Genomic DNA, 13,263 nt, shown 5'->3' on the forward strand with positions numbered 1-13,263 from the left:
GGGAAGTGCGTGCCTTTTAGCGCTATGTGCAGCTTACCTGACAGAGAGTGGAGTCGTCCAGACTGACAGTAACTGACTCAACTTTAGCTGAGGCACCAGTGACCACTGCCCGAAGGATCACGGCACACTTCACGCTGACGCTGGCAGGCTGAGGCAGACACGTGCACAGGGCAGAGCCGGAGTCACGTGACGGCCCATCTCAGGCCAGGCGCACGCCTCTATCATCAATCAAAATCTGAGATGGGCCATCACGCCCTGGATGCTGCAGTGCTCTGGGGCCTCAGGCACAGGCCTGAGAATCCGTAGTTCGGCCTCGAAAGTCGGTAGGCGGTAGGGTTGCTTAAAAAGCGGTATCCTACCGCCTAAATCGGTAGGGTTGGCAAGTATGACGCCAGTCCGGGTTTATGCACTATAACGAGTGGTTGTGTCTTCTTTTCCTGCACAGCGACGCGCTGCGCCCTACAGCTTGGGCCAGGCCCCAGCAGATGTTCTTTTGCCGACATCACAGTTACGTTGCATTTTATTGTTTTGTATTTGGCTGCATGGTATTGAATTTATGTTGCACTGAATTGGAGTTTTTGCTTTGTGTTTCATATCACTTTACCATTGTGTTACACTGAATTACTGTATTGCACTGTATTAACGTTATCTTAATCGTGTATGTTGTAGAATTGGATTCCTTTATGCTACATTGAATTGTCTTGTGTTGAATTCAGGCACAAATCGGTGGTGGAGCTTTGCAGAAGTGAGTATTCAGACCTGATCAATGGAGCCCCGAGCACCTCCTCTGATCACAGCCCTTGCCTCTCCAGAACTCCTCCTCTATGCGGGTCTGTTTTACAGCAACAGCAGCAGTTCCGTTATGACTGCACCAGCACCATGCCTCTGTGGGTCGAACCGTGCCATATTCCTGCCTGATGGTGAATGCAACTCGTGAGTATTAGCTACTGGAACAGTTTATACAGGGACGGCATGATCTACAGTGCAATACAGGGACGGCATGATCTACAGTGCAGGAGGCAGCTCCCGCCTAATCCCTCCACCCAGGCACTGTAGTCAGATCTGTATATATGTTAAGGATGAGGCACAAAAGATTAGGAGGTCACTGTTTTGGGTAGGGTTGTATTTCCACTGGATTGGCCCGCTCCCTACTTGCCATCCGTGAATTACAGTTGTCATTTTCGCAGTACAATAATTTCGTTGTTTATTGTGCCTGCTGCCGAGATTTCACTGAAACCAAGCAACTGAATTGGGATATGCGTAAAGTTGCTGTCCCCTCCACCACGCAGGAGGTGAGGCCCCGCCCACATCGCCGATCATTGTTTTGGGTAACTGAGCACAAGCCATGTACACTTAGGAGTGGTGGCCGTCCTATATGTGGTAATCTACCAGGGTGGGTTAATGAGACTGCTGTATATGGGCATATCTAAAAACTTGAGATGCTGCTACCACTTTCGCGCGTTATCCTCGTGGAACTTCCCTTTAAGCGGGGAAGATAGTTCAGTTAGTTGATGCACCTGCTACAGAGACCGTGGGTCTGATTGGTGAGCAGTGCTTTGTAGTTCCGAGTTCCTGTGCGAATACGATGACGACCGTCCATGTATTGTATGTTACTAGTGTGCTCGTGTAATGAGCTGACTCGACACGTATGAGAAAAGTGTAAAGGTAGGGGATGGGAAAGGACGGGTAGAGATATAGACAAAGAAAGGGGGGTAATTTGGTCCAAGAAAATGGACTAGGTTCTATGAAAATATCTGTAGTGTTTTGATAAGATAAGGGGTGTATTTTCAAAGCAGCACTGGATTATATAAGATAATCAAGGCTGTAGTGTTGTGTGAGTGATGGACTTGAAAACCTGCTCGGACAATCCTAATAGATGTGTAGGCTAATTTACCTCTTTGTTTTTTTATTGTAATAACACAGGTGAATTACAGAATGGTTATTCTGGGCTATCGTGCCAGAGGTGGTCAAACCCAAGGGTTGGACATGTCAAAGGTGAATGTTGTTGGTAACAAAACAAAAAAAGGGATGGGCTTATTGTAGGAAATATGAACAGCCTAGCAACCGACATGGATCTATAGGGAAGTGATGCATGACTGTCTGTTTTAGTCGTACAGGAAGGTGTGAAGTTTTCTTCCTTTTAATTTATTTTATTTTTATTTATTTATTTCTAACGCAAAGAAACACTCAGGCATAAGAGCGCAAAACACAGCAGTACAAACATCCATGACAGGACAAGGCGGACAGCTCGGAAACCCTACAGCAATCCAACCCTTCAGTAGAGTTTTCATGGACTTGCGGAATGAGACCAAATCGGCTTCCTGTCGTAACTTCAAAGGCAGGAAAAAGTGAGCCGCCACAACTTGAAAAGACCTGTCTAGGCCCTTTGTCCGCTTAAATCTAGGGCAGCATATATAAGCCGCGTTGCCAGAACGTAAAGTCCTTTTCGGTTCATAAATGACCAGTCTGTCCTTCAAATATGTCGGTGTTTACCGTAAAGACACTTATGAACCGACGTAGCTGCCTTGAATTGAATTTGAGCTGTTACTGGGAGCCAGTGTATAGCCCTCCTCAGAGTAGAGACACCGTCTCTCTGAGAAACTCCTTTCACAATGCGTAGAGCATCATTCTGCAGGACCTGAAGTTTGTCAGGACACCCTTTATTAGCACTCACTAGGATGGCATTTCCATAATCGAACCTTGACAAAACAATAGCTTGGGCTATGGTGATACAGTTTTCTTCAGAGATGAAAGGTTTTATCTGCCTGAGCAGCCTAAGGTAGTATTGGCACTTTTTTGTCATCTGGTAGACATGTGCCTCTGCACCCAGAGAGGATTCCTTGTAGATGCCTAGAGTTTTCACTTCCACAAGGGTGGAAATGCCGCCATCCTCAATGCTAAAGCTAGAATATCTGGAGTCTAGTTTAGCTTTGCCTTGGGATGAGCCAAAAATCAAAAGCCCCATCTTACCACCATTGAGGCACATCCAGTGTCTAATAACTCTGTAGTCAGTGCCTTAAGTGGCACTAGAAATCGAGCCGGGGCCCATCGAGGGGGCGTGGCCTAACAACGGGGTCTTGATGGGCCGTTAGGCCACGCCCCCTTGACGAGCCCCGGCTCAATGGGCTACTGGCACCCCTGCCAGGCAGCCTTTTGTAGAGATTAGCACCCTCTTCCCTATGGGGGAGAGGGTGCTGATCTCTGCATTTATTTTGTATAGGCTTGCCTGGCAGGGGACAGCGCTTTGCCGATTCAGCCTTAATGGTGGTGCTGCCCCTCGCCAGCTGGGGAGGGGCAGCGTCACCATTAAGGCTGAAAGGGTGAGGCCACTGGAAGCAGAGGCCTTTTTCCTAAAGACTGAAACTCCCGCGAATCCGCGGGAGCTTCAGTATTTAGAAAGAAAGCCCTCTGCTTCCAGCGACCTCACGTTTCTCCATAATGGTGGCGCCGGCCCACGTGCATCCCTTGATTAAAGGGATGCCTCGCAGGTGCGGCGCCACCATTATAGCTGAAAGGCATTTTTTTCTGAAGCCTGAAGCTCTCGCACATGAGCGAGAGCTTCAGGCTGTAGAAAAAAAATGCTTTTTCGTGTAGTGGCCGGGGTTGCCCGGGGAGATTAGTGGGCCCCGCCTCAAAACGAAATTTCGAAGCCTGCCGGGGCCCAGCCCCGGCAGGCCCCGGCCCACTTAAAGCCCTGTCTGTAGTTATGGGAAAGATTGATGGTATCGGTGCCATACTCCCCAACGAGCTTGAGTATCAGCTGCGTGTCATCAGCATAGTTTATAGAAAATGCTCCCGTCTCGGCTAGGAGATCACAGAGTGGCCTGATGTAGGTGTTAAATAATATAGGTGATAGACCCCCTGATGTACGATTTAAGAAATAGGGGCAGTCCCTGAGTTGGCGTCATCCCAGCGCACTTTCGAATTCCAATGAGATTGGAACGAATTAACCGAGTCAATCGCCCCCTGTGAGTAATTCCCTATTTTGGCAAGGGTGTCCAAAAGCCGTTCATGATCAAGGAGATCGAACGCAGCCGACAAGTCCATAATATCAGCAGCCCTGCTTTGCCCTTGTCTAAATTCTCCACCGTATGGGTCTGCAGGTCAAGTAGAGCACTCTGCCCTGCCCTGAGTGGAAGATTGCCTAGCATGTAACTTGGATGTAACTTCCAAGGATACTTGGAGTTGCAGGGTGGCCATATTATCGACTATCTTCAGTAAGAAGTGCGAGTTGGTGATGGCCTAAGGTTCTTAGCTTCTTTTGGATCCAACCCCACTTTTTTCACTACTGGGGTAACAACAACTTCTTTAATGGCAACTGGAACATGGTTGTGATGGGACAAGGTATTCACGAACTAAACAAGAAAAGGTGAAAACACTTTTTATTCCCTAGGATGAACTTAGAGGGAATAACATCTCCAAAGCAAGAAGTAGGGTGCATTATGGCCAGAGTATTTTCCATATCAACCGTTGTGATCGGTTTAAAGGCACATTTTTTGCTGATTCTGCTTTAGGGACGGCATTTGACTACTGCTCAATGAGCCAGGCCAGAACAGTGTAGAATGGGGGGATTACTGGCCCCTAAATCCTTTTCAATGTTATCTTGCGCTATGGCAACTTTGTCTGCAAATGCTTGCTGAATCCTAACACAATCTTGATTGTTTGGAATGATATATGATACTTGTGCTTTAGGTTTTTCAAGTCTTTTTTTTGGTATCATTACCTGTGTTGTTTATTTGCTCGTTAAAGTAGTTCCTCTTTTCCTCGTGTTTGTCTGTGTGTGTGTGTATATATATATATATATATATATATATGAGTTATCAAAATTTTTCCAGGTTACTTTACCTATATCAGAGTTGATTTTCTGCCACTTGCGTTCTGCTTGTCTCTTTTCCTTTTTTCGAGCAGCGGGGTTGGGTGTAAACCACTTGTTGTGTACAGTATTTTCTCTAACTATGTTGTTTTTCAAAGGGGTCACATGGCGTCATAACAGAATTATATTTAGATACCAACACATCAGGATTGTCATCGTCTGAGGTAGAAGCCATAAGGTTATTAATACACTCTTGTAGGAATATATTTCTTATAATTTTGCCAAAATTCATTCTTTAGAGGGTTGACCTGCATTTTTGTGTTTTTTGGAGCCTCCATGTCCTTGTCCTGTACTCCCTTATCATTTGTGTTCTGTGTTGATTTCTGCAGAGGAGTCCAGTTGGGACTCCTGGCAGTGCAGCTCTTCCTCATTTTGGTTGTGGTGAACCAAGACCCTTGGGATACCCTTACGGCACCCATGGGTGGGGGTACAACCCTGTACCCCTAGTGTATGTTTTTGTGCGCCTGTGTGTGGCCCACAGAGCAGGGTGTATGGGCTGGTGGAAGCTTCATGCTGAATTTGACAGGTGCTCTGAGTATCCTCCGATTTGGGATACCCGGTCCCGGCCATCGAATCAGTGGATTCCTAATAGGAGACAAGATGGCCCCTGGCCTCTTGCTTTCTATTGCCTGTTACCTTGTTTTCCCAAAGTCCTGGGAAGCCCTGACTCTGTCCCTTCCCCTGACTGGCAGTTGGGTGGAAGAACCATATATGGTATTGTGGGGAGATCCAGGCCAGACTGGCTGTAGCCTTCCCAGTGACTGTATGTTGTGGGTTCACCCTTGGGGTGGGACCTGTGTGAATAGTGTGGGACCCAAAATGCATTCAATGTTATGGGTGTCTGGTTTCTGTGTGAGCGACAGAAAGAATGAGACAGCACTGCATGAAACTGACATGAATGCAATGTGGGGTGCTGAAAGGCTTGGTGCTTGCCCCATTCCACATTCCTTGTTATGGGTCTCTGGGTGGAAGTGAATAGCCTGAATGCCTGTGGGCCTGATTGGCTGGCTGCCTGCATGAATGCCCTTCTGTCTGATTGGCTGACTGAGCCTGGCTCAGCAGAGTGAATGGGGGACAGATGTGTATATCTGGGGACCTCTCACTTCCCAATTTGTTCAGAAGCTGAAGTTGGAAGTTGAAGCTGCTTATCGTTGAAGCCCAGGTGGAAGAAGAAGGTTTGCTGCTGCCTTCCGTCGACAAAATCTAAAAGCTGTCGAGTCTGTTAAGGACCGATCTAAGAGAGGACCTGGCTAGGAGACCTCTCCCGAGCTATGAGGGAACACTGTGTTGAAGTTGATCTTCATCAAGGCACCCTGGTAGTCAGTCCTGAAATTCTGTCGACCGGAGATGGGGTCCACCGAGAAATCTTGAAGTAAAGCACCAGGACATCGAGGCCATCGAAGTCCATTGTCGTCGACCAGGGTTCAGAGGATTTCTGTGACCCCTGGAAGCCTGTCGATTCGTGTTGGCCAGAAGCGGGAACAGCTTGACGCTGTGCTGCTCGACGACCAGAGCCGCAACGCTCCACCTTTGCCTAAGAACATTTTGAACGAAGGGCTCCGTTGCTATCACCGTGGACCGATTTGTCCCGCTGGAGAAAGTCGACGTCGTCAATGACCGAGGAAAGTCCACCGGTGGGTTTCCCGCCACCCGAAGTCCGCAAAGACGTAGACAAGTGAAAATCTGAAATCCATCCGTGGTTGAGTCCCGATTGTCGATGCTGACACCCGAAGCCCGCTGCCGGGCCTACGTTCTTCACCAAGTCTTCTTTGCGGCACTGATCTCTTTCCATCAAGGTGCACCGCATGCCTCGTCTTCGCAGGACATCCACAATTGATCGTCGACGAGCACAGCAAAGATTGAAGCTGCAGTCTCGACACAAGTGTTCACATTTCGTCGAGGAATCCTGCTTTTAAGGGAGTCCACTCTCGAGTGATCCATCAGCGAACCGTCAAAGAAACTCTTCTAACTCAGGTGCATTGGGGTAGTTGAACATTTTAACCAGGAAACAAGACTATTTAAACATTCATGGACTGGGCTTGTTAACCCTCTTTATCACTGGTTGCCCAGGTGGGGGATCCTCACCCACAACTGTGTCTTAGTAGCAAGAGAACTATTCTGCCATTGTTTAAACTACTTGCCTTCCTTCCTATGATTTATGCTGTTATAACTTCCAGCAGTTGATGCATTTTAAAGGAGTGAATAGCTAAGTGTGGTACCACATTGACAATTCTAATATGGCAAATATATGCATGTATATATATTGAGCCATATTATATTGAGCAAATATATATATATTTTTTTTTCAATGAAAAAACTTTAAGGGGACGTTATGGTTAAGTTGCACTAATAAAAACCTTTGAAATTCACTGAAAAAGCTAGTTATTACATGTTTAACTCTGTTACGGCAGCATTCATTATTGTACTATCCAAAATTACAAGATTATAAATAGTGTACTTCTATGGTGCATGCTGCAGTCATTGCCCATCCATGTTTATAGATGATTACGTTTCTGTATTATTGTACATTCTTTAATAGATTAAGTAGTTTATGATAGGTCTCCCGATCACCCCTGACATATTGTTACCAACAATATAAACACAACTCCTTGTAGGGACTTCATCAACATCTATTTCACATGTGATGTCATCAGTGATGTCAACTTTGATGTCCTGGGTGTTGGTCTTAGCAGTGCATGGTGGTGGCGTGAGTTATGGTTGTTTAGCTTACCATAACTGGCGATTTTCTGGGGGTTTTCGATTTTACTTGAAACCATAACGTCCCTTTAACAAAGTTTTTTTCATTGAATTTGATAGGTTTTTATTAGTGCTACTTAACCATAACGTCCCTTTAACAAAGTTTTTTCATTGAATTTTATAGCTTTTTATTAGTCCAACTGAACCATAACGCCCCTTTAACAAGGTTTTTTTCAGTGAATTTCATAGTTTTTTTACCAGTGCATGCTATTTTCCTACAACTTACTAATATCATACTTACCCAATATAGCAATATTTGTGTCCCATTTACAAAGTGTCACCTTAAAACTCTGCCATTTCCCACCTTCTGAAATCATTTTTAACACTTCTATAAACTTTTTGCAACTAATCCAACTAGTTTTGCATCCGTAGTCGTCTAAGAACATCTGACTTCATAGCGGACCTTGCGGACAGTGCCTCATGACCATACGCTAGCGCGCGGCATGATGACGTGTCCGAGAATCCGCCCGCACTTCACAATAAGATCTCTGCTTCGCGGACTGTTCAGAACTGCATTTTCTACTGATCTAGGAACTTTCAACTTCAAAATTTCCCTTGCACAGCTCCAACACCTATTCCTACTCATTATCCATTACCAATCTAGTACACAATCAACAACGTCTCAAAGTCCTGCCACTACCACCTTAAAACCCTTCAGTGCATCTTTGCATATCTCTCCTTTCCCAACAGACTTTCTGCGGTCAAATCAATCGTTATATCAAGACTGGACTACGCAAACCCCCTATACCTCGAGTCCACGCGTACCAACTGAATAAACTCCAAAGGGTTCAAAACGCGGCAGCCAAATTGCTTCTTGCGCTCGGCCCAAGAAACCACATCTCCCCAGCCCTTAAGACGCTGCACTGGCTTCCAGTAGCCTGAAGGGTGACTTTCAAAACCTTGTGCATCTCCCATCGAGCACTGCATAAAACTGGACCTCAATATCTTCAAGACAAGCTAACACCCTACCACCCCCCACGCCTCCTAAGATCAAGCTCAGCCGGCCTCCTAGTCATACCGTTAGGCGGATCATCATTCTCAGCCTTGGCCCCCATGCTATGGAACTCGCTCCCACCCCACATCCGCCAAACTGAGGATTTAATATCTTTCCGCAAACTGCTGAAAACCTGGCTCTTCCCCTAAAACCAACCCGTACCAAACTAACCCAAACAGACCAACAGCAACTCGATGACACCAATCCATCAAACCACCTGATGCGTGAAACTGACAGCTAATAACCCCTAATATAAACTAAGAAGGACATACAGAATTAAACAAATAAAGTAGATCAAAGCAGTGAAATGGTTAATAAGAGTAAATCATATGGAAACGGTACAGAGATTTAAACTCCTGAAATGGACCGAATGCATGCGGAATGCATGAAATTAATGGCGTGGATGAATTAGTTAGAATGGATGAAACAGGTGGAACAAATGAATGCACTGAGTGAAAGAACGCATGAGTGGAAGAACAGATACCTAAATAGCTCGAATGAGTGTGGAAATCGAATGAATATGTAGATCAGATAAGTTTATGGAATGGATGAACATGTTGAGTGGATGAGTGTGTAGAACGGCTTGGTGTGTAGAACGGACGAGCGTGTAGCGCGGATGAGTGCGTAAATACAGAGAAACGAGTAGAACGCAGGAGTGTGTAAAACAGATGAATGTCAAGAACGGATGAGCGTAAACTGGATAAGTGTGTAGAAGAGATGAGTATATGGAGCGGATGAGTATGTAGAGCACATGAGTGTGGATAACGGATGAATATGGAAGTGCAAAGAGTGTGTAGATCGCTGCAGCAGATGAATGTACAGAGCGGATGAATGTACATGTGTGTATAGAGCGGACGAGTGTATAGAGCGGACGAGTGGATAGGGCGGATGAGTAGATAAGTGTACAGAAAGAATGAGTGTACAGAACAGATGAAGGTATAGAACTGGTGAGTATAGAGATGAATATATAGAACAGGATATTGCTGTTGAATGCGTGATAAGCACGAGTGCTTAAAGCGGATAAGTGTGGGGAGCAGATGAATGCGTAGAGGGGGCGAGTGCGTAGAGGGATGAGTGCGTAAAATAGGTGACTGCATAGTACATGTGAGGGTATAAAGCGGATGAATGCCAGAGCGAACGAGTGCCTGGAGCGAACGAATGCCCAGAGTGGACGGACGTGTTGCGTAGAGCGGAAGAGTATGTAGAACGCACAGATTGTTTCCAATACTGATGAGTGCGTAGAATGGATGAATAGTTAGAGCTGCCGAATACGTAGAGCATGAGGCAGACAGTGCATGCGTGGGGCAGACAGGAGTGCATGCTTGGGGCAGACAAGAATGCATGCGTGGGGCAAACAAGAGTGCATGCGTGGGAATGACTGAAGAACGCATGGCGGACTGGAGCGCGCAGAGCGAGCCGGAATGCATGAGTGCGTGGAGCGGACCTGAGTTATGGAGCAGACTGGGATGCATGGTGTGGATAGGAGTGCATGGAACGGACCGGAGCGCTTAGAATTGTGTGACATATATAGTATGGTTTGGAATGCAGAGAACGTTTGAAAGAGCATATAACCCATCATATGACACCACCACGCTTACTCTCTCCTTACATCACCACTCAAATAGAACACAGAGATACTATGACACCATTCGGTATAACTGTTCTCATACCAACATCCGCCGCTCACTCCACATCATTCAAAGTAAACCCTGCTGGTTACACCCCCCCCAGCCAGGCGTTCTCCTCACCCTAACGCAGCCACATCCGGTCTGGATAAATCCTGTCGGAACGAACACATACTCCTGATCTCTCAACCACCACACCTACCGCTAAGAAGCAGCTATTACACGGATACAGCATGAGCTGCACACATACCCGGTGCTCACACGCATCTTTTGACTCTCTCTACTCTCTCTACTGATCTGAACTTCGGTTCCCAACCTACCAGCACCTTCAGACCATACCAATGGTATATAAGGCGCTATATAAATGCAAAATATCAATAACAATTCCAATAACACAGTACATACTTTTAGCAAAACTGCTATTTATCTTAAAATGGCATCAGCTAATGCAATCCCTCCTCCCCAAGAGCCACCACCACTGCTGTAATTAAGGAGCATGAGAAACACTGCCCCTACCTTAGAAATAACACACGCGCAAAATTTTCCCTTGTTCACCTACCCCTCCATATTAGTGTTTGGTTCCTCTTCCCTCATTTCCCTCCTCACCTTTCGTTCTCAGATCCCCTGCCAAAAAAATACATCCAAAAACAACAAAAGACATATTCCTTTAGGAGCCACCTTTCACATTTAAAAAATAGAACTAAAAAAATATGTATAGACTCCATCTACTTTATATTTCTCAGTAAAGTACATAGACTCAATGAGATTTTCCAGCATTTCCATATGCATTTTGTGTTACGACATTTTGTGAATATTGTGGCGTTCATCCTCTGTTCCAGGGAATGGAACGGTGGATACCGGCCCAGCAGCCCAAGTTATCAGCCAAAGCAAAGCGAGGGTGGATAACAAGGTCTCTGGACCATTATCTCCCCATTCCAGCCCCTGAAATGGGGGTTGAAGGCCATTAGCAACCTAGGTTCCCAAAGCGGGAACCCGGGGTGCTAAAAGAGAGGATTTTTCTTCCTACACCTGTAGGAAGGAAAATCCTTTTCCAAGATGGCCACAATGGAAAGGGAAGGCGAGGGTTCCATACAGGGCCTCTCTTCACTTTCCATGGCAGCCTGCAGAAGGCAAAAAGAGAACCCTATGACCATAGTACCACAAGCAAATTTTTCTTCCCTTTCAGATCTATCCTAATTTCAAATAACTTTACCACAAAGCCAGTCCCAGGTGGACATGGCCATTTTAATCCTATGTTTTGTCGCTTGTGGTCATGGCCAGTAGCCAGATTGTCCGGATCATGACCGTATTCCATGACCCGGACAATCTGGCCACTGCCCATGGCCACAGGCTTCCCCTCAGTCACTAAAGGTATACCGCTATTTTTTGTAGCTACATTATGACGCTTGTCAAATAATAAAACACTGGCACATTTGCAAAACCATGCTTGTAGGTCCTTGCCAATGCTCCTTACGCAAGTTTGCTGGAAATCCACCCATGTTTTATTTTTTCAAAAGTGTCAAATGTATGCACATACAATCGTCATATAACCTAGCCTCCACTTGACAAAATCCATTCAGACTTTATGAAAACATCTATATCTAGATCTATAATCTTTTTGCAAACCTTTGTGTATGTTTGTCAAATGGCACCTCATTTATAAGCCTTTACATTATTTTGGGACCCCCCCTCTAATTTTGTCCCCTCTTGACAGAATTCCACCAAACTTCGGAAAAACATTCATATCTAAATGTATTATCAGTTTCCCAAATTTAAGTATAGATTCGTCAAATGGCACCTTATTTATAAGCCTTTACATTATTTTGGGACCCCCCTCTAATTTTTCCCCCTCATGACAGAATCCCACCAAACTTTGCATACTCACTCACAATCCGCTCAGAAATATACATGCAAAATTTCATGCAGTTCCATTAAGTGGCACCAAAGTTAGAAGCCATCCAAGAACTGCATTTCACCAACCCTGTAATGCTGAGGTGTCCGCAAACTTTCACAGGACTGTTCGCAAACATCCGGACTGTTCGCAGACTTTCGCGGCAAAAGACACCCGTTTTTTTTGGTTCTTGCAGCCATATTCCATCCCATCCTCATCACCCCTCACCTCCCCAGAGATTATTTGATAAGTTTGACAAGTGCAATGTTGTGTTTTTGTAATATGTTTTTACCACGATGTCCGCGGACACCGGCCGCTGTCCGCGAATCCAAGATGGCGGTCATTTCCAAAAATCTGACGCACTTCACGCTCTTCACCATCCAATCAGCAAACACGTTGCATGTCTGCAGACATGACTCAAGCCGATTAACCAATCGGTGTCCTGTCTGCAGAGCGAACAGGGAAGTGTGTCCGCACAGCGGACATAGATATCACTAATTGTTTGTGACCTACTTTGTGGTCGTTTTAAAAAAAAAAACTACTGGATGGATATTCACCAAATTTACAAAAGCATGCTTTCGGGACCAAGCTGCTGCTCCTGGCGCAAATTTAGGGAAAATCCATCCAGCGGTTTGGGCTGTAGGCGTGAGCAAAGTTTTTTTCCCCCATTCAGTCTATGGGGAAAAAGACATTTTGGGACCCCCCCTATAACTTTGCCCCCCCCCGGACCAAACCTCACAAAAAAATTCAGAGTGGGCCATATACTTTTTTGGCAAAGTTTGGTGAGGATTCGTCCAGGGAGAGCAGAGTTATAAGCCGCCCAAAAAGTGCTCTTCCTATGGGATTAGCAATTTAACCGTAACCGCACAGCCACTACTGTGGCTGTGTAATAAAGAACTGTGTTAGCACATAACCTAGGGTGTGGAAATTCCTTTGTGAGGGGTTTGGGGAGTACACTGTACTTAGGAACCAGCCCGCATCACCTCCTGAGAGCTTAAGCCTTGATTGATCGTCCATACTACCATATAGAGAATTTTTTCTGGCATGCTCTGTGCTTCTACTCTGCCATATAGCGGGCAGGAGTACAGATAACCCCCTTCAGTCTTTACAGCTATTAATGCAT

General features: G+C 45.7%; 1 protein-coding gene across 1 annotated transcript in view; it reads left to right on the forward strand.

Annotated features, from left to right (window-relative positions):
- Positions 1 to 793: 793 nt before the first annotated feature.
- Positions 794 to 13,263, forward strand: part of TIGD3 (tigger transposable element derived 3) — a 32,418-nt gene continuing 19,948 nt past the window's right edge. The window contains exon 1 of the mRNA XM_069644762.1: positions 794 to 933. The gene's annotated coding sequence lies outside the window, so the exon portion shown is untranslated. The remainder of the gene's footprint in view (positions 934 to 13,263) is intronic.

The sequence above is a fragment of the Ambystoma mexicanum genome, chromosome 2p (assembly GCF_040938575.1).
Source record: "Ambystoma mexicanum isolate Mex_15411 chromosome 2p, UKY_AmexF1_1, whole genome shotgun sequence".
Classification (NCBI taxonomy): Eukaryota; Metazoa; Chordata; class Amphibia; order Caudata; family Ambystomatidae; genus Ambystoma; species Ambystoma mexicanum.